Source organism: Hemitrygon akajei, chromosome 20 (assembly GCF_048418815.1).
Source record: "Hemitrygon akajei chromosome 20, sHemAka1.3, whole genome shotgun sequence".
NCBI lineage: Eukaryota > Metazoa > Chordata > Chondrichthyes > Myliobatiformes > Dasyatidae > Hemitrygon > Hemitrygon akajei.
In genome coordinates, this window is record NC_133143.1 from 17,691,526 (window position 1) to 17,711,190 (window position 19,665).

Genomic DNA, 19,665 nt, shown 5'->3' on the forward strand with positions numbered 1-19,665 from the left:
GACTCCCCCACCATAGGAAACATCCTCTCTACTCTATCAAGGCATTTCAGTATTTGATAGGTTTCAATGAGGTCACCTTCTGAACTCCAGTGAGTACAAGCTCAAAACCATCAAACGCTCTTCATATGCCAAGCCTTTCAATCTTGAAATTATTTTTGTGAACCTTTGAACCCTCTCCAATGTCAACGTATTCTTTCTTGGATAAGGGGCCCAAAACTGCTTAGAATACTCCCAAGTGAGGCCTCACCAGTGCTTTAGCATTGAGTAAGGAGTGTAATGGAATTTTCTCCTCCTACCTGGATGAGTGAGCCTCCAACAGCATTCTGGAAGTGTGTCACCATCCAGAACAAAGCAGATTGCTGGAAAATAATCCTCACCACCACATTCATTACCTTTACCATTTGTTCCCTCCTCTCCAGCACAACATGTCGGCAGACTGTATCCTTTGAAAGAACCTGCTATTGTTTTTTAGTTTCCCAAATCTGTGAATTTTTGGGACCATCAGGTTTTGAACTGAATTGTTTTCCTCCTGGGGTGTTAAAAGAATTGGTAATGGGTGCATTGATTGTGATCTTCCAAAGTTCCCAGATTTGTCGAAATTCCATGTGATTAGATAACATACCTATTCAAAGAGAAAGATAGGAAATAGGAAATGGTTGGCCAGTTAGCCTACTATCTGACATTGAGAAAATCCTAGCATCAGTTATTGGGGAGCTAGTAGTAAATATATAGAAAACTTTAAGAGGCAGAATCAATATAGTTTTATGGATGGAAAGGAATTAATATTTGATAAATTTATTACATCTATTGAGAATGTTATCAGCAGTATGGAAACTAGTAGATGTAGTGTATTTAGATCTCCAGAATGCATTTAATTAATTACCATATAGATAGGTTAACACACAAGGTCAGAGCTTGTGAAATTGGAAGTGATAGATTAGCATAGTTAGGAGATTGCTTAAATAACAGAAAACAGGGTTGGGATTAATGGATCAATTTCTGTTTAGTAAGTTACGACTAATTAGGTTCCACAGGAATCAGTACTAGGGCCTCAACTTTCACCATTTCTGTTCATGACAGCAGTTGAAATGAATGTGTTTTTAAAATCAGATTTACTGTTGGTACATAGGAAAGCAAGTTATGAGAAGGATACAAAAACTCAGCAAAGAGATAAAGGTAAGTGAGTGGCAGCATTTTGTTGAATAGATTATTGTTCATGAAGGTGAGGTCATCCACTTTTGTTCTGAGTTTGTGAGTTCTAAGATGACTAACAAAGTCAACGTTAAAAATCACAGGCTCTTGCACGGTTGGGACAGGAGGTGCTGGGAGGAGCAGGTGGTTAGTTTAGGGGATGGTGTGCTCAGTTTGTCATTTACTCAGTATTTTTGTCAGCTGCTGATTATTGAACAAGAAATTCCCAATAACATACCAAATGCTCTTTTTTCACATGAACAGTCATAGGTCAGAGTTTTCCAGGAATCAGTGAAGATATTACAATTTTTCAAATCAATTTTAAATGCATCATTATATCCTTAACTCGGTACTTCTGATAATCTCTTTCCATGCCAAAGGTCTGACAATGAAAGTTCACAGCAGGTACCCAGAAAACACCTCAAAGCCACCTCTCAACAAAGACAGGCATCCATGTTGAAATTCACCATCTCCCTCAATGTGTAAATCTAGTCATTTGAGAGGAAGGGTATTTGAAAAGACCTCAAACCCAGCACAACACTGATACTGCACTTATCCCCTATATATTCCTGAGACCTGAGCTACTTATGGCAGGCATTTTAAGAGAAAGAATGCAAGAAAGTTGCATTTATACCTCAGCAACACACTCAAATTGTTCTGAAGAACTAACTGACGGTTTGGAAATCTGACTTCTGTAGGATTCTTCAATACTCCCATCATATTATCTGGATGCCAATCACTGTCATTTCAGGATGTGGGTGCAAAAATTATATACAGCCATTCAAACAATTTCTAACATTATTCTCAAAAGGAAGATTAATTTCTTTCATCATTTGCTTGCAAACTTCTGGTTGTGTCCTTATTATACTAGAATTGTAGAAAACCATCTATATGCAGGGCAGGAATGAGAAGAGAGGTTCATTGACAGTTCAAATACACTCCACTCAGATCTGAGTTTGGATATGTGGTAATCTCGGGGCCAGAGCTCCTAAATTGGTACATAAATGAAACCGCTACATAAACTAAAATCTCCAAAGTTAGGCCACTGACATAATCTCTGATACCTCGTATAACTTAATTTGAAGTGCACCCAATTTGCACTCAATAAGTTCCCACTTATAAGTTATATTTATTTCACTTATTACTTATAAGTAATAGCTGAGAATTAAAGACAAAATGTTTGCATTAGTATTCAAATGCTCTGGAATTATACAGCATGGAAACAGGCCCTTTGGCCCATTGAGTCCTTACTAACCACCCATTTACAATGATCCTATATAATTCTATTTTATTATCACATTACCATCACCTCACCCCAGATGCTACTTTTTGTGCACACACTTGTTGAGTGAGGCTTAATATTGACCCAGGAAACAAGTCTAACTCCTCTACGTTACTTCAACAGAGCTTTCCTTGTAGGGTCTCAATCTATAGTCACGCGGCACATACTGATAGAATAACGTAGACAGAAACCCTCAAAATATTTGTAAGGTACATGGATAGGACCTGGAACTGGGACTAGCTCCATTTTAGGATAAAAATTGTACTGTGGAGAGGATTCTAACTGACTGCATCACTGTCTGGTATTGGGGGTGGGTGGGTGGCTACTGCACAGTATCAAAATGAGCACTGGAGAGTTGTAAACTCAGTCAGCTCCATCATGGGCACGAACCTCCATTGTATTCAGGACATCTTCAAGGAACAATGCCTCAGAAAGGTGGTGTCCATCATTAAGGATCTACATAATCCAGGACATGTCCTCTTCTCATTGCTACAAACTGGAGGGAGGTACAGGGGCTTGAAGGCACATAGTCAGTGATTCAGGAACAGCTTCTTCCCCTCTGCCATCCGATTTCTGAATGGATATTGAACCCATGAACACTACCTCACTACTTTTTTATTTTTTATTTTTGCAATATTTAACTATTATATATATACATCCTTACTGTAATTCACATTTTTTCTTCTTTTATGTATTGCATTGTGCTGCTGCCGCAAAGGCAACAAATTTCGTGACATATGCCAGGGATATAAAACCTGATACTGATTCTGATCCTGAAATAATCCAAGTAGTCTCCTCCTCTGTTGTAAATTGTTGAGCTTCTACCTGAGTTGGTGCAGCACATCCTCTATATTGGAGTTTGAATGGATTACCATCTTAAGTTTCTGAGTTGGACATTAATCCACAAACTTCTGGACTAGAAATTCTGTCTCACAGTACAACATGTTGGGTATTTCCAGCACTTTGACTTAGACTTCAGGGGATGACAATCAAAACCACAGTTCACAGTGACAAAGAGTTGTATAGATATGGAAATGGAAGCTGAATTTGAGGAGAATCCAAGACAAGCCCATTGCTACCGCTGGACCACAGTGCTTACTGGGCGGGAGTGCATCTGGAAGAGGCACTAACTTGGGGCCTGTGTTTTATCCAGCAACAAAGTGTAGAGCTACATACACAGGAGCATTGCTTTTCATATGTCTGATTAACATTCACTTCTGCTTTCAGTGAATACACGTCTGTGTACAGTTCCCTGTTTTTGAAGCTGCTATTGCAAGGGAAGTGAATTTCTTTGCCTAAGATATTAGACAAGTAGTTAATAATTAGGGAAGTGAATATTCACTCCAACATTGATAACCTGGGCATTTCATTCAGCTTATTTTAAAACAAAATCTGAAAATTAAAATCTGCTATCAGTGAAGAAAAACTAGTAAAATTTTTCAACACACACAGAAGGCTGGAGGGACTCAGCAGATCAGGCAGCATCTGTGGAAAAAAGTACAGTCAGAGTTTCAGACTGAGATCCTTCGACAGGACAAAGGGTCCCGGCCCGAAATGTTGACTGTACTCTTTTCCACAGATGTTGCCTGACCTGCTGAGTCCCTCCAACTTTCTATGCGTATTGCTTGCATATCGAGCATCTGCAGTTTTTCTCTTGCTAGTAAAATTTTGCCTAATTTATTAATGAAAATCAGACATCCTTACAACTCTGCACTTTATTTGATTTCATTTCGGCTATAATGAGGAATAAATAAATACTGGTTTGGCATACATGAAACCCCTGCAGAATGAAAAGGTTAGTGTGCTAGAGCTGTTTGGATGTTAGTACTGAAATCTGATGTAGCTGAATGAATTGTCATCTTGAACTAAAGCACACAGATATCAATCCCTGAATTCAGTCTTGTTAGGGATATCCATGCTGAATGGGAGATGTACAGTGTCATGAAGTTTCCACATGCAGTGAGCTCAGTGCCTTGTGCTCTGGAACCAGCCCAGATAGTAAGGGTTGAATATCCCACTGCAACCAATTTAGTTTTCCAGAAGCCTTGGGCCAATAATTCTGAACGCCCCAAGATTCTGGCAGTGAAGTCAGTCAATAGTGACATGACAAGGAGGCAAATGATAAGGATCCTGGTGCAGAATAAGATCAACAGTCCACTTGCTCAGCAACCAAGATTTATGAGAAGAGGAAGAATGGAGGAAAAAATAATGCATTTGAGCCCAGCTGGGCACTTGAAAACGTTGAGGGAGGGAAACATTGAATGAAGACTAAGAAAATCAACTGAAAAAGATTCAAAGTATATTTATTATCAAATACAACTCTGTGCAGTATACAACTCACGACAGAAAAAAATTACGCTATTTAAAAAAAGGAAAGTGATGACCTGCAGGTGTGAAATTATGGAGTTTCAATTGTTTCTTTTTAGGCCTTGGAGTTTAATTTGCATTTCAGGGACAGAAGTATACTGTAAGTATTATGATTAAATGCATTCAATATTCTGGTAAACACCTGTTCTGGAGCTGAGTTCATTTTAATAATGTAAACTAAGTAATTTGCTGAAGGTTTTGCAGATGTTAATAATGGAGCTGTACAAATCATTTATCAGTAATAATACACTACTCACATGGTGTCTCTCATACTGTTTGATTGGGTTTTTCCAAGATATATTAATGCACGCAGTTTCCATGTACTGTATGTTAATTTTCTGAGCAAATTTTAAGTTATCAAAATGCGAGATTCAGGGCAACTTCTATTTTATAGTTGCAGATCTGCTTTAATGTATGGGAGAATCCGTTTGGGACACTTGGATACCAAATTCAAGAGGATATAAAACAAGTCTTGACGTTTTTTGCTCCTACTTACAAAATGAATATAAAGTCACAGAGTTGTTCACATCATGCCTACATGTACTGATCCTTCTTGTCTTCAATTATTTCAAATCTTATGGTCTGCTCATTCAAGAGGACTCTTAAATATTGCTGTTGTTCTTGCTTCCACCTCTTCCTCGCCAGTTCATTTGAGATACAATACCTTTTTGTGTGAAAAATTTACCCCAGATCTCCTTTAAAGCTCCTCCTTTTCACCTTAAACTTGCCATCTAGTGTCTCCAGAAGAATTTTCCCATTTGTTTTGCCAGATTACCATCTCAGGTTGGGGCTTTCCTATGTCAAAGTTCAGCAGATGTGAAGTGACTTCCTATTTAAATTTTTGGTTGTAAATGGCCCTTATATCAGTAAGTGCTGGCAAATCCTTGCACAAATAGATTTCATGTGAGCATTCACTTGGGAGATCATTTCTCTTGAAGGTCTTAATTGAACTATAATGGTTGATTTGAATGGAGTTACAACTACTAACAATACACTAGTGTGGCAACACATTTACACCGGTTACTCGTTTGTAACACTAGTGAATTTGTAACAATAGAACATGAGGGTTTGACCACGATCAATGAATATAATGCAACAAGGTCCAAGCACACTGAAAATGTGGATTCTCAAAACTTTTACATTCTAGGCCATAGAATGTAAAATATTGTATATTTTAGAATAATTACTAACTCATGGAGTAAAGGAAAGGATAAAGCAGAAATTACCAGACTTCAGATAAGTCAGAAGGATGCATGTGTTTTCTCTGCCCTCTCATTTATTTTCTTCCAACTTCTGATTACTTGGTGTGCTTTAAGGAGAATCTAAGAGAAGGAAGGGGAGGTAGAGAGGTTTAGGCAGGAAATTCAAAAAATTTAAACCTTAGTCTTTGAAATCCAATTGCCATTAGTGCAGGAATGACTGTTGGAAACAGCAAGAAGTGGAGGGGCGCAGTCTCAAAGAGTGGAGAAGGTGTTAGAAATAGAGAGGCCAATTCCATGGAAGGATTTGAAAATGAGGACGAGGATTTTAAAATAGCGATGTTGCTGAAATAGCAGTTAATTTAGGTCAAAGAGAACAGTGTTGATATTGCACGGAACTTGCCAGGAGTAAAGTTTTGGATTGGTTCATACTTGGAGGAGGTAAAAGATTGCGCAATATTCTAAGGCTACAGGGGAACATTTCAGTAGCTGATACCCACCTTTATGGGTGTCAGTGGTAGATGAGTAGTAGTGGGTCTGGAAATGCTTGATGTCACAGAGCTGGAAGTAATCAGTCAGCAGCTCAGCTCAATGTCATGCTGAGGTTGGGAGTAATTTGGTTCATCCTCTGGAGAGTTTGCAGATAGAACATTACAGTCAGTGACTAAGGAATGGACTTTATGACAGGAACTAAATTGATGGCTTTGAATTTTGCAATATAATTGGCTAAAATTTGCAAAGTAGAACTACACATTGGACACAAGATGCTGGAAATCCAGAGTAACACACACAAAATGCTGGATGAACTCAGCAGGTTAGGCAGCATCTATGGAAAGGAATAAACAGTTGACTTATCTGGCCAAGACCCTATAGTGGACATGTGGTGTGGCAAACGCGAAAGAGTAGAGGAGTCAGTGGAAGTGGTTCTGAACTCTGAAACATTTGTACAGTCTGTTTAGTTTTGATGAGTTTAAGGCACAGACTGTAGATGAAAAATAATAGGGGTCCAAGGAAGGTCCATAGCTAAAGGAACAAGATGAGATTGGAGAAGATACCAAGGCAACAGCAGAATAGATGCAATGGAACCAGAAGAGGGCACTGCCACACAACTGGACAATGGAGTGGTGCACACAACACATCATTGTGATTTGCAAATAGATTTGAATTTTAAAAAAAATAGAGATAGACAAACAATATCAATAATTTAATAGAATATTTTATAATTCTCATTCAGAAGTAGTTGTAGGTATAATTGATGTATAATTTATATTCAGCATGTTGTCTGAGCCTACATGACTGTGATGCTGCTGCAAAGCAGATTTTTCATTGTACCTGTACCTCACCATTCTTGTGCACATAACAATAAACTCAAAGTGATTTGAAATCCTAAAAGCTACATAAAGATTTTAAGAACATTTTTACCATTAGTAAAAAAAATGATTGAAGTACAGAGGAATCCCCAGGATTTGACGTCTGAATTATTCTAAAGAAAAACATTTGTGCAGAAGTAGATGCAGAGTTCCCAGATTCTGCAGCAGCGCCAGTAGCTTGCAGGTGAGCCCACTCAGCAGAGGAAGGAAAAACAAGGGGAATTACTTGTTAATTCATCTTCTATTTGGTGCAGGGACATGTTAAAATTCATTATTTGGGGTAGTGTGAACAAGGTATTTTGAAAATTGTAATGTAATTAGTAAAGCTAATAGGACCTCCGGCACAGAGTTCGGCCCTGTAGCTCAGAAGGGTAGGGAAGGGAAGAGGAAGGCAGTAGTAATAGGGGACTCGATAGTTAGGGGGTCAGATAGGCAATTCTGTGGATGCAACCAGGAAACCCGGATGGTAGTTTGCCTCCCTGGTGCCAGGGTCCGGGATGTTTCTGTTCACGCCCAAGCTATCCTGAAGTGGGAGGGTGAGGAGCTAGAGGTTGTGGTACATATAGGTACCAATGACATAGGTAGGAAAAGGGAAGAGGTCCTGAAAAGAGAATATAGGGAATTAGGAAGGCAGTTGAGAAGAAGGACCGCAAAGGTAGTAATCTCGGGATTACTGCCTGTGCCCCGCGACAGTGAGAGTAGGAATGGAATGAGGTGGAGGATAAATGTGTGGCTGAGGGTTTGGAGCAGGGGGCAGGGATTCAAGTTTCTGGATCATTGGGACCTCTTTTGGGGCAGGTGTGACCTGTACAAAAAGGACAGATTACACTTGAATCCTAGGGGGACCAATATCCCGGCGGGAAGGTTTAATAGAGCTGTTAGGGAGGGTTTAAACTAATTTGTTAGGGGGATGGGAACCGGAATGATGGAGCGGAGGAGAGGGAAAACAGAAATAGATCTAAGGTGGTGAGCAGTAAGGATGTCAGGAAGGACAGGCAGGTGATGGAGCGAATTTGCAGCCATTAGGATGAGTTGCAGTGCAATAACGTTGCAGTGCAATCAATGCAAAAAGTACCAAATACTGGACTTAAGGTGTTATACTTAAATGCACGCAGCATAAGGAATAAGGTGGATGATTTTGTTGTACAGTTACAGATTGGCAGGTATGATATTGTGGCCATCACTGAGACGTGGCTAAAGGATGCATGTCTCTGGGAGCTGAATGTCCAAGGATATACGGTGTATCGGAAGGATAGGCAGGTAGGTAGAGGGGGTGGCGTGGCTTTAATGGTACAGAATCTTTATGGGTTAAACTAAGAAATCGCAGGGGTAAAAGGACCCTGATGGCAGTTATCTACAGGCCTCCAAACAGCTGCAGTGATGTGGACTACAAATTACAACAGGAAATACAAAAGGCTTGCCAGAAGGGCAGTGTTATGATAATTGTGGGGGATTTTAACATGCGAGTGGATTGGGAAAATCAGGTTGGCACTGGATCTCAAGAGAGAATTTGTAGAATGTCTATGAGATAGCTTTTTAGAACAGCTTGTTGTCAAGCCCACTAGGGGATTGGCTGTACTGAATTGGGTATTGTGTAATGAACCAGAGGTGATTAGAGAGATGGAAGTGAAGGAACCCTTAGGAGGCAGTGATCATAACATGATTGAGTTCACTGTGAAATTTGAGAAAGAGAAGCCGAAATCCGATGTGTCGGTATTTCAGTGGAATAAAGGAAATTACAGTGGCATGAGAGAGGAACTGGCCAAAGTTGACTGGAAAGGGACACTAGCGGGAAGGACGGCGGTTTATGCGAGAAGTGAGGAAGGTGCAAGACAGATATATTCCAAAGAAGAAGAAATTTTCAAATGGAAAAAGGATGCAACCATGGCTGACAAGAGAAGTCAAAGCCAAAGTAAAAGCAAAGCAGAGGGCATATAAGGAAGCAAAAATTAGTGGGAAGACAGAGGATTGCAAAGTTTTTAAAAGCTTACAAAAGGAAACTAAGAAGGTCATTAAGAGGGAAAAGATGAACTATGAAAGGAAGCTAGCAAATAATATCAAAGAGGATACTAAAAGCTTTTTCAAGTATATAAAATGAGTAAAAGACAGGTGAGAGTAGATATAGGACCGATAGAAAATGATGCTGGAGAAATTGTATTGGGAGATAAGGAGATGGTGGAGGAACTGAACGAGTATTTTGCATCAGTCTTCACTGAGGAAGACATCAGCAATATACCAGACATTCAAAGGTGTCAGGGAAGAGAAATATGCGCAGTCACGATTACAACAGAGAAAGTACTCAGAAAGCTGAATAGTCTAAGGGTAAATAAATCTCCTGGACCAGATGGAATGCACCCTTGTGTTCTGAAGGAAGTAGCAGTGGAGATTGCGGAGGTGTTAGCAATGATCTTTCTAAAGTCGATAGATTCTGGCCTGGTTCTGGAGGACTCGAAGATTGCAAATGTCACTTCGCTATTTAAGAAGGGGGCAAGGAAGCAAAAAGGAAATTATAGACCTGTTAGCTTGACATCGGTGGTTGGGAAGTTGTTGGAGTCGATTGTCAAGGATGAGGTTACTGAGTACCTGGAGGCATATGACAAGATAGGCAGAACTCAGCATGGTTTCCTTAAAGGAAAATCCTGCCTGACAAGCCTAGTGCAATTTTTTGAGGAAATTACAAGTAGGCTAGACAAGGGAGATGCAGTGGATGTTGTATATTTGGATTTTCAGAAGGCCTTTGACAAGGTGCCGCACATGAGGCTGCTAAACAAGGTAAGAGCCCATGGAATTACGGGGAAGTTACATACGTGGATAGAGCATTGGTTGATTGGCAGGAAACAGAGAGTGGGAATAAAGGGACCCTATTCTGTTTGGCGGCCGGTTACCAGTGGTGTTCCACAGGGGTCCGTGTTGGGGCCGCTTCTTTTTAAGTTGTATATCAACGATTTGGATTATGGAATAGATGGCTTTGTGGCTACGTTTGCTGACGATACAAAGATAGGTGGAGGGGCTGGTAGTGCTGAGGAAACAGAGAGTCTGCAGAGAGACTTGGATAGATTGGGGGAATGGGCAAAGAAGTGGGCAAATGAATTACAATGTCGGAAAGCGTACTGTCATGCACTTTGGTAGAAGAAATAAATGGGCAGATTATTATTTAAATGGGGAGAGAATTCAAAGTTCTGAAATGCAATGGGACTTGGGAGTCCTCGTGCAGGATACCCTTAAGGTTAACCTCCAGGTTGAGTTGGTGGTGAAGAAGGCGAATGCAATGTTGGCATTCATTTCTACAGGAATAGAGTATAGGAGCAGGGATGTGATGTTGAGGCTCTATAAGGCACTGGTAAGACCTTACTTGGAATACTGTGTGCAGTTTTGGGCTCCTTATTTAAGAAAGGATGTGCTGACATTGGAGAGGGTTCAGAGAAGATTCACTAGAATGATTCCAGGAATGAGAGGGTTAACATATGAGGAATATTTGACTGCTCTTGGACTCCTTGGAGTTTAGAAGAATGAGGGGAGACCTCATAGAAACATTTTAAATGTTGAAAGGCTTGGACAAAGTGGATGTGGCAAAGTTGTTTCTCATGGTGGGGGAGTCTAGTATGAGAGGACATGACTTGAGGATTGCAGGATGCCCATTCAAAACAGAGATGCGAAAAAATGTTTTTAGCCAGAGGGTGGTGTATCTATGGAATTTGTTGCCACGGGTGGCAGTGGAAGCCAAGTCATTGGGTGTATTTAAGGCAGAGATTGATAGGTATCTGAGTAGTTAGGGCATCAAAGGTTATGGTGAGAAGGTAGGGGAATGGGACTAAAAGGGAGATTGGATCAGCTCATAATGAAATGGTGGAGCAGACTCAATGGGCTGAATGGCCAACTCCTGCTCCTTTGTCTTCTTATGGTCTTGATGTTTCAATCCTTATGATAAGTCGGCACTGTCAATGTTGGCAGTGGGCTTGGAGCGGTGACAAGGAAGGTAGGTACCTCATTGGGGTCATCAGGTGAGCACCCTCCTACTTTGGCATTTCATTGATAAGCCCACAATGTCTCTAAAGGGCTCAATGGTGCTATCTGGCATCCCAGATACACCCCCCTCAGTTCCATACCCTCCTGTCTTCATCTTGCAGCCCAGTTGTTGTCTTTCCTTTTAATCCAAATCCAATTACTGCTTTCTTCTGCTGCATTTGACAAGGACTTGATTGCTTGTTGGAGTGGATAACCCCTCACCCCATCTTCTTCAATAGACTGGTCGTAGATGTAACCACGAATCCCACTTCTACTGGGAAAATCTTGGTCTTCCAGCCATTCTGGGCAGCTTCAGTTGCCAGTTCAGAGTACTTGGTCTTTTTCCTTTCATAAGCTTCTTCAACACCATCTTCCCATGGTACTGTCAATTCCAGCTTGGCTGTTGTGGACCACTGCACTACATCTGGCCGAAGTGTTGTAGCCGCAATGTCTGGGGAAAACACAAGCTTCTTTTCCAAGTACACGTCCATTTTCCAATCCTGAGCAACCTGCAGAATGCTTGCCTCTTTTGATATTATATGGTGCTCTGGAGGTTGGCCTGCTGGTACAAATCATGTGATGTGAACATTTGTGGTGATTTGCCTCTGTTCCAAGGTTGATGCCAGCTTCTGAGTACTTGGCTATGCCGCCAAGTATACTGCCCCTGGCAGAGGCTCGAGGTGCATCCTGTTAAAATGTGCCTTAGTGATCCAGGTGCTTGACAAAGAGAGCAAGTGGGGTCTTCTCCCCACCATTGGTTCAGGTTTTGAGGTGTTGGTAGGAAGTCATAAGTGGCTCTGATGACAAAACTTAGCCGAGATCCCTCCATCTCCTAGGTGTCAAGCCAGCTGAGTTCCCTCTTTTCCAGGCTCTCCCAATTAGTCCATTGGCCCTGCTTGGCCATTGAGACAGCCCTGGCGTGTCGCTCTGTCTCCTCTTACCTTCTCACCTCCTCCACCACAAGCCGTCTCTTCTGCACTGATGTTGCCTTGTGCCATTGAGGAGCCTTTGGGACGAGCCTGAGCCCTGCTTTCCCAAGTTGGGCTTGGCCAACCACATCCCTGAAGCTAAGAGCAGACTTAGCACTCTGAACTGCTTCAGATGGGGTCCACTTCCTCCCCGTTGCCACACGGGGGGGGGGGGGGGTGCTGTTTGACTAACAGTATCTTCAGATTCAGTGAGGGTCATGACCAACTTTGCTTTGGTGTATTTGTATTCTTCCACAAGACTTGCAATTGGTAATTCTAATTTGCCGTTCCCGTACAGTCCAACAGGACTTAAGCATCGTGGAAGTCCAAGCCACTGTTTCACATGTGTGTTGATCACTCTTTCGTGCTTTTCCACCTTGTTGATGGGGATTTCATACACTGTCAAAGGCCACATGAGTCTTGGAAGTATGCCAAACTGGAAGCACCACAGCTTGAATTTTCCTGGCAGCCAGGTCTTGTTGATCCGAGCAATGTACATGATGGTATCCTTTTTGAGTTGTTTAAACTGCTTGGTGTCTTTGAGCTTAGCATCATACCATCGACCCAAGCTCTTCACTGGCATTTTTGACACAGTTGGGACAGGTGTTCTGTCAATATGAAATCTTTGATCCGTGACTTGACCTTTGACAATGGAAATGCATCTGTTGCTGGGCTTGATCTTCATCCTCGCTCGTGTGATGTTTTGATGAAGCTTTTCCAGAAGTCTCTTGGTGCAGGGGACAGTTGTTGTCAGTATTGTTACATTGTCCATATAGGCTTGTATCAATGGAACCGTTGAAAACTGTAGCTGTTTTCCTCCTGCAACCCATTTTGAGGCTCCGATAATGAGCTCCGTTGCCATAGTGAAGGCCAGTGGGGAGATGGTGCATCCCGCCATGATGCCTACTTCCAGTGGTTGCCAAGCTGTGGTGAAGTCTGGTGTTGTGAGACAAACTTGCAGATTTACTTACTTGTTAATTCATCTTCTATTTGGTGCAGGGGATATGTTAAAGTTCATTATTGGGGTAGTGTGAACAAGGCATTTAAAAAATTGTGGTATACTTAGGCAGGATCAACATGGTTGTCTTGTAGGAGAAATCATATTTAGCAAATCCAATTGATTCATCTGAAGGTGTAACTAGTAAGGGGAACCAATGGGGTCACAAGAGAATCTGGAGCAATGCACAAAGCACTGGAGGAACATACTCAAAATGCTGGAGGAACTCAGCAAGCCAGGCCGCATCAATGGAAATGAATAAATGGAAATGGTCAATATTTTGAGCTAAGACCCTTCTTCAGGACAGGAAAGGAAGTGGGGAGATGGCAGAATAAAAAGGTTGGTGGGGGAGGGGAAGGATAGCCATAAAGTGATAAGTGAAGCCAGGTGGGTAGGACAGGTAAAGGGCTGGACAGGAACAAATCTGATAGGAGAGGAGAGTGGATGATGGGAGAAAGGAGAAGGAGCACCAGGGGAGGTGATAGGCAGGTGAGGGGAAGAGGTAAGAAGTCAAAGCAGGGAATAAAAGAAGAAGAAGGAAGAGGAGGGGAAATTATTTTACCAGCAGGAGAAATCAATGTCCATGCCATCAGGTGCAGGCTACCAAGACGGAATATGAGGTGTTGCTCCTCTACCCTGAGTGGTCTCATCATGACAACAGAGGAGGACATGGAACGACGTGTCAGAACAGGAATGGGGATAGAAATTAAAATGGTTAGCCAGCGGGTAAGTCCACTTTTGGTGGATGGTGCAGGGGTGCTCAATATAGCACTCCCCCGGTTTATGCAAGATCTTACCAAGAATAGAAGGCTCCTTTGGGAGCACCAGAAACAATAGACAACCCAAAAAATTTACAGGAAAGCAGTTTGGGACCCTGAATGGAGGTGAATGGGCAGGTGTAGCATTTCTGTTGCTTGCAGGGATAAGTGCCAGGAGGGAGATTAGTGGGGAGGGACGAGTGAACAAGGATATCACAGAGGGAGTGATACCTGGAGAAAGAGGAGCACAGAAGGGAGGTAAAGATGTGTTTAGTGGTAGAATCCCACTGAAGATGGCAGGAGTTGTGGAGAATGATGTGTTGGATGTGGAGGCTCATGGCATGGTAGATACAGACAAAAGGTACTCTAACCCTGTTAAGGCAGCGTGAAGATGAGGTGAGCACAGATGTCCGGGAAATGTAGAAGATGCGGGTGAGTGTAGCATCACTGGTGGAGGAAGGGAAAATCCTACAACAAGTAGCGGATACATCCCAGCCCATCAGAGGTAAAGCCCTCCCAACCATTGAGTACATCCTCATGCAACGTTGTCTCAGGAATGCAGCATCCATCATCAGGGCCCCCCACCACCGAGGACATGTTTTCTTCTCACTGCTGCCATCAAGAGGAAGGTACAAGGGCCTCAGGTTTCACACCACCAGGTTCAGGAACAGATACTACCCCTCAACCATGAGGCTCTTGGACCTGAGGGGATAACTTCACTTAATTTAACTTTCCCCATCATTGAAATACTCCCACAATTAATGGATACACTTTCAAGGACTCTTCATCTCATGTTCTCAATATTTATTGCTTATTAATTTATTATTATTCTTTCTTTCTGTTTGTATTTGCACAGTTTGTTGTCTTTTGAATGCCCAAATTGGTGCGGTCTTCCATTGATTCTGTTATGGTTATTGTTCTATTGATTTATTGAGTATGTCTGCAAGAAAGTTAATCTCATGGTTGTATATGGTGACATATAAGTACTTTGATAATAAATTTACTTTGAACTTTGATGTAAAAAGTTGGTGGGAAATGGTGGAGCAAGTGCTGTGAGGTTGATAGGCAGATGAGGGAGGGGGAGAGTAAGAATGGTGCCAGAAGCTGGGAGGTGATGGATGAAGCTGGGAAAAGGGGTAATGGGTGCAGTGCACTTGGATTTGTAACAGAAATTCACACAGGTTCCCTACTATAGTCTGTTACATAAGATGCCCCCACAAAGGAAATAGGGCATATCTTTGGATGGTTTCACAGTTGGTTAAAGGACAGAAAACAGGAATAACCATGTTATGTTCAGATTGACAATAAAGTTACTGGAGGAATGCCATAGGCACAGTACAAACCTACCTGCACTGACTTTACTGAAGTGTGGAAGGATGCACAAGCCCCTCCATTGGACACAACAGGTGTCCGGTGAAGAGCAACCTCCTGGTTGCTGCATCTTCTCACAAGAGCTGAGCAACAGAATTCTTTCACAATTGGCCATTGCATTTAACCCATCTTAACATCTCTAGCACCTGAATAATTTTTGCTGTATCCTCAAAAGGTGTTTTTGGATTTTGACATAATATGATCATAAGGTATTTCTTTCTACATTTAAACCCTATCAGGTCCCATTTCCCTACACCACCAATGGAGATCAGAAAAAAACAATAATACTAGACAATTGACAAACTCAAGATACAATGAAAATACTTCCTGAATAGCACCTGTCAATATTGGTAAAATAGTCATTCTCATCAATGCAGCAAGTCTAATCACAGTCAGCATCTTTTTATTTGAGCCTTGACTTTCATTGTTCTTGCCTCACATTGTTTTCAAAGTTTCTATCTGATTCCAATGGTTTTGGTTCTGCCAGAACAGAGCGAAACCAGTAACTCACAATGAACACCTCTCTGATGTGATGTTTGAATGCAGACATTAATGCAGATGAATTCCATTTCTTAGCTGGATGTCATGTAATAGATTGTAAGATGGTGAGTTAGGGCATTGTCGTTCTTCTGTAACAAACTTGTGTCTTTCTTTTACCTTCAATCATAGAACTTATCTGCTGATATCGGAATCTCGTAGCCACCAAATTTAAAGAGAAATTGACAACTTTGGAACTGATGTAGAAATCAAATCCTGTTGCAAGAAACCAGGACATGAAATTTCTCGCAAGAATTTTTGACATTAAGTGATTAGTTTTATGGGTAAGTTTAAAGGTTCTTGTCTAAATTATTTTATCCTTTATAAAGGATAATTAAATTACTTTATCCAAAGCTATGTATTCAGCCAGATGTGAAATACTACAAGAAAAGAGCAAAAAAGTTGTTTGGCCAAAAGAAATGAGAAATTGCAACATTCAAATTGTTTGCTTTTCATTGAGTGTTTCCCAATATATATTTATGCAAGCTATTACAGTTGAACTCTTAATTCGAAGAGTTGATTAAAAATGATAAATTTAATGTATGATCATTAGAGATTTGGAAGAATGAAGCAAGCAACATTTCCCAAGTTTATTGACAGTGGAGAAATTAAAAATAATGGGGATGTGAAAACTGTTAACTGAATAAAAAAACTTTTCAAATAGTTCTGAAGAAAGATTACCAATCTGAAACATTAACTCTCTTGTTTCCTGATATTTATCTCTGCACTTTCTGTTTCTATTTATTTTACTGTTGATAACTTTTCTGTGAAACACCTCAAGGTGTTTTTCTGTTAATATTGATTAATGTTTTGTATGTTGTTGTTATGTAATTGGGGTGATCAATGATATAATTTAATAAGTGGTAATTAGCTTGGAACAAGATATCCAAAAGGGTGAGTCTAGTTTAAATAGAACTGAGGTTCTGTATTCCAGCTAAGAGATGTGGATTGTGAAACTCTTGATACATAAGACTATAAAGTGATACTTCCTCATTTAAGAGGCATGAATAATATTTCATTAAAATTGGTCAGTACCATCATGGAAGATACAGTGTAAAAAGTTGTTATCATCTTTAGTGTGTGTAACTTTACCAAAACACTGCAATGTTCTTTTGAGTTTTTTTGTGCTCTATCAACTGGGTTAGTGACTATTTTTTTGTTCTACGATTGTGAATTGGAAGTTGATAATAGCTGTGGTTCTGTTGTATCACATAGAACTTAGAGCCAGTCAGTATTGGTTCAAATCTTACTCCAGACATGAGCAATCATCTGGCTGAAGTCTGTAGTACAGAACTGAGGGAGAACAGCAAGATGGAAATGTTTCTTCCTCTCAACACACAAATACAGTTTGTACTCTGTTTCCAAAATTCAGCTTCAGTGAAATTTTATGAATGGAGCAGAATTTATTGCTGATACTTGATGGGGGAATCTGGAGCAAATAAACAAACTGCTGGAGGATTGTCTAAGGATAAAGTCAAGCTTATTGTCACATTCACAGGCATAATGAAAACTTACTTGCAGAAGCATCACAGGCACGTAGCACCAGATACACAATATTCACAAGGAAAACATTAAGTTAAACATCCCTAGAAGGAAATGGGTACATCTAATTATTTACAGATGCTGCCTGACCTATTGAGTTCCTCCAACAGTTTGATATTTGCTCTATATATTTATGTGTTTAGAGCGAGTAAACCAAGAACTTTCCTTTTTGTAATTCTAAAACATCTGATGGGGCCATACAATGAAAAGTCATGAATTCTTCTCAGTTTTGTAGATCAGTTATCCCTTAGCCAATATTATTAAAGTAGATTATCATGTCAATATCTGAATTACTACTGGTGAAACTTTGCTAATGGTGTTTTGATCATTGGGGAAGTAAAAATAATTTAGTTACAAAGGAGGTTCAAATTTCCATCAATTGAAAAGAAGGGACTTAATACAGAGATGTCTATTTCATTGGCAGAGAGATTAATAACTAGTTATTGGGAGGTCGGAGAAGAGTAGATTTAAATTAGTTATTAAAAGGGTTAGGGAAGAGTTGAGAGAAGTTTTCATGTAAGAACATGGGTGCCAAGCTCACTACTTGAAAGAGTGGTGGATGCAGAAGCCTTTGTCACATATAACCAGTACTTGGATGAACAGTTGATATCCATAGTCTACAGGACTTTCTTTCTTGAAGAGGGTCAGGATTATGGCATCTCTGAAATTCTCTGAAGATTTAATTCTGAATCTAATAATGATGCATTGAATGAAAGACAGGTGTTCAGTTTACTAAGAAAATATCCGAAAAGAGCAGCATATTTATTTATTTATTGAGATACAGCATGGTATAGATGCTTCCGGTCCTTTAAGCCATACTGCCCAGCCTAGTTACGGAACAATTTACAATGACCAATTAACCTACCAACCAGTACATTTTTGGACTGTGGGAGATAACTGCAGCACCCAGAGAAATCCCCCCCAGTCACAGGGAGAACGTACAAACTCCTTACAGGCAGTGATGGCAATTGAACTCTGGTCACTGGTACTTGTGCTGCCCTCGTATGTGGGATATTTTAAATAAAAACAGAATGCTGGAAACACACAGCAGGTCAGGTAACATGAAAAGTTAAGATGAGTTAATATTTCAATTCAAAGACTCTTCAAAACAACTGGGAAAGAAGGACCATCAAGATAGTTTAAGATGCAGAGAGGTGTTTGGATTTTGGTGGAGTTGGCAGAAACTGTAAAGGATGGTCCACTAGGTAAGGAAACTGGTGGATTGGAGGTGATGGGCAGGAATATTGTACCCTTGCTCTTGCAGAGCCAGAGACCAGTGGTAGAAATTCAAAGGTTTTATTCAGCAGCGAACAGTGCAGTTACATTTATTGAGCATTGTGATTCTTTCTTACTCAATAAACTAAAAACAAAAAATAATTGTGTGTATCGATTTATACTCTTAATCAGCACTCCACTTTTGTGTCTAGCTTGGAGCTGTCATCCAGTGGTTGTAGTGTGGTGTGACTTGCCTGAATGCTTAGTGTCTTACACATGCCTGTTCCTATGTGTTACCTGGTCCTCTAACCCACTCCTGCTCCTGGCTTGCTCCCTGCAGTTAGATCAATCCTGTAAGGTGCATCTGACCAGCCATCCCTTCATTAGGTGCATGACAAGAAAGTCATGCTAGCAATTAATGTTAATCCTTTTATTGGGAAAGGGTTGAGATGTGATCAAGGGCTCTGCCCTTTATGGAAGGGAATTTAGGAAAAGGAAACGTGTCAGAGACATCACTGTGGGAGGTCTCATTACTGGAGCAAAATATGATGGAGATAGAAGAACTGGGAGAATGGATTGAAGTTCTTACAGAAGGTAATCAAGATAGTAGAGGGAATTAGTGTGTCTGGTTGGCCTGTCATTTGAGGTGGAGACAGAGAGGTTCAGAAAGGGAATGAAACTGAAAGATGGACCATAAAAGTGAGAACATGCAGAAATTGACAGCAAAAACAATGAATATTTCAATTTATGTATGAAGGCAGGTATAAAGTTATTGATGTACTGGAAAAGAGTTGGGAAAGTGGGTCCAAGAAAGACAGAAACAAAAACTGTTCCATCTATCCACAGAAAGATGCCTGTAGCTT

The 19,665-nt window shown here is 40.7% G+C and overlaps 1 protein-coding gene across 11 annotated transcripts in view; it reads left to right on the forward strand.

Moving 5' to 3' along the window:
• The window catches only part of atxn1a (ataxin 1a), a 478,304-nt gene that overhangs the window by 103,714 nt on the left and 354,925 nt on the right, over positions 1 to 19,665 (forward strand). For 9 of the 11 annotated variants that reach the window (XM_073023948.1, XM_073023935.1, XM_073023940.1 and 6 more), the window contains one exon: positions 16,178 to 16,329. The exons of the other annotated variants lie outside the window; for them this stretch is intronic. The gene's annotated coding sequence lies outside the window, so the exon portion shown is untranslated. The remainder of the gene's footprint in view (positions 1 to 16,177; positions 16,330 to 19,665) is intronic. 11 annotated transcript variants of the gene reach the window in all.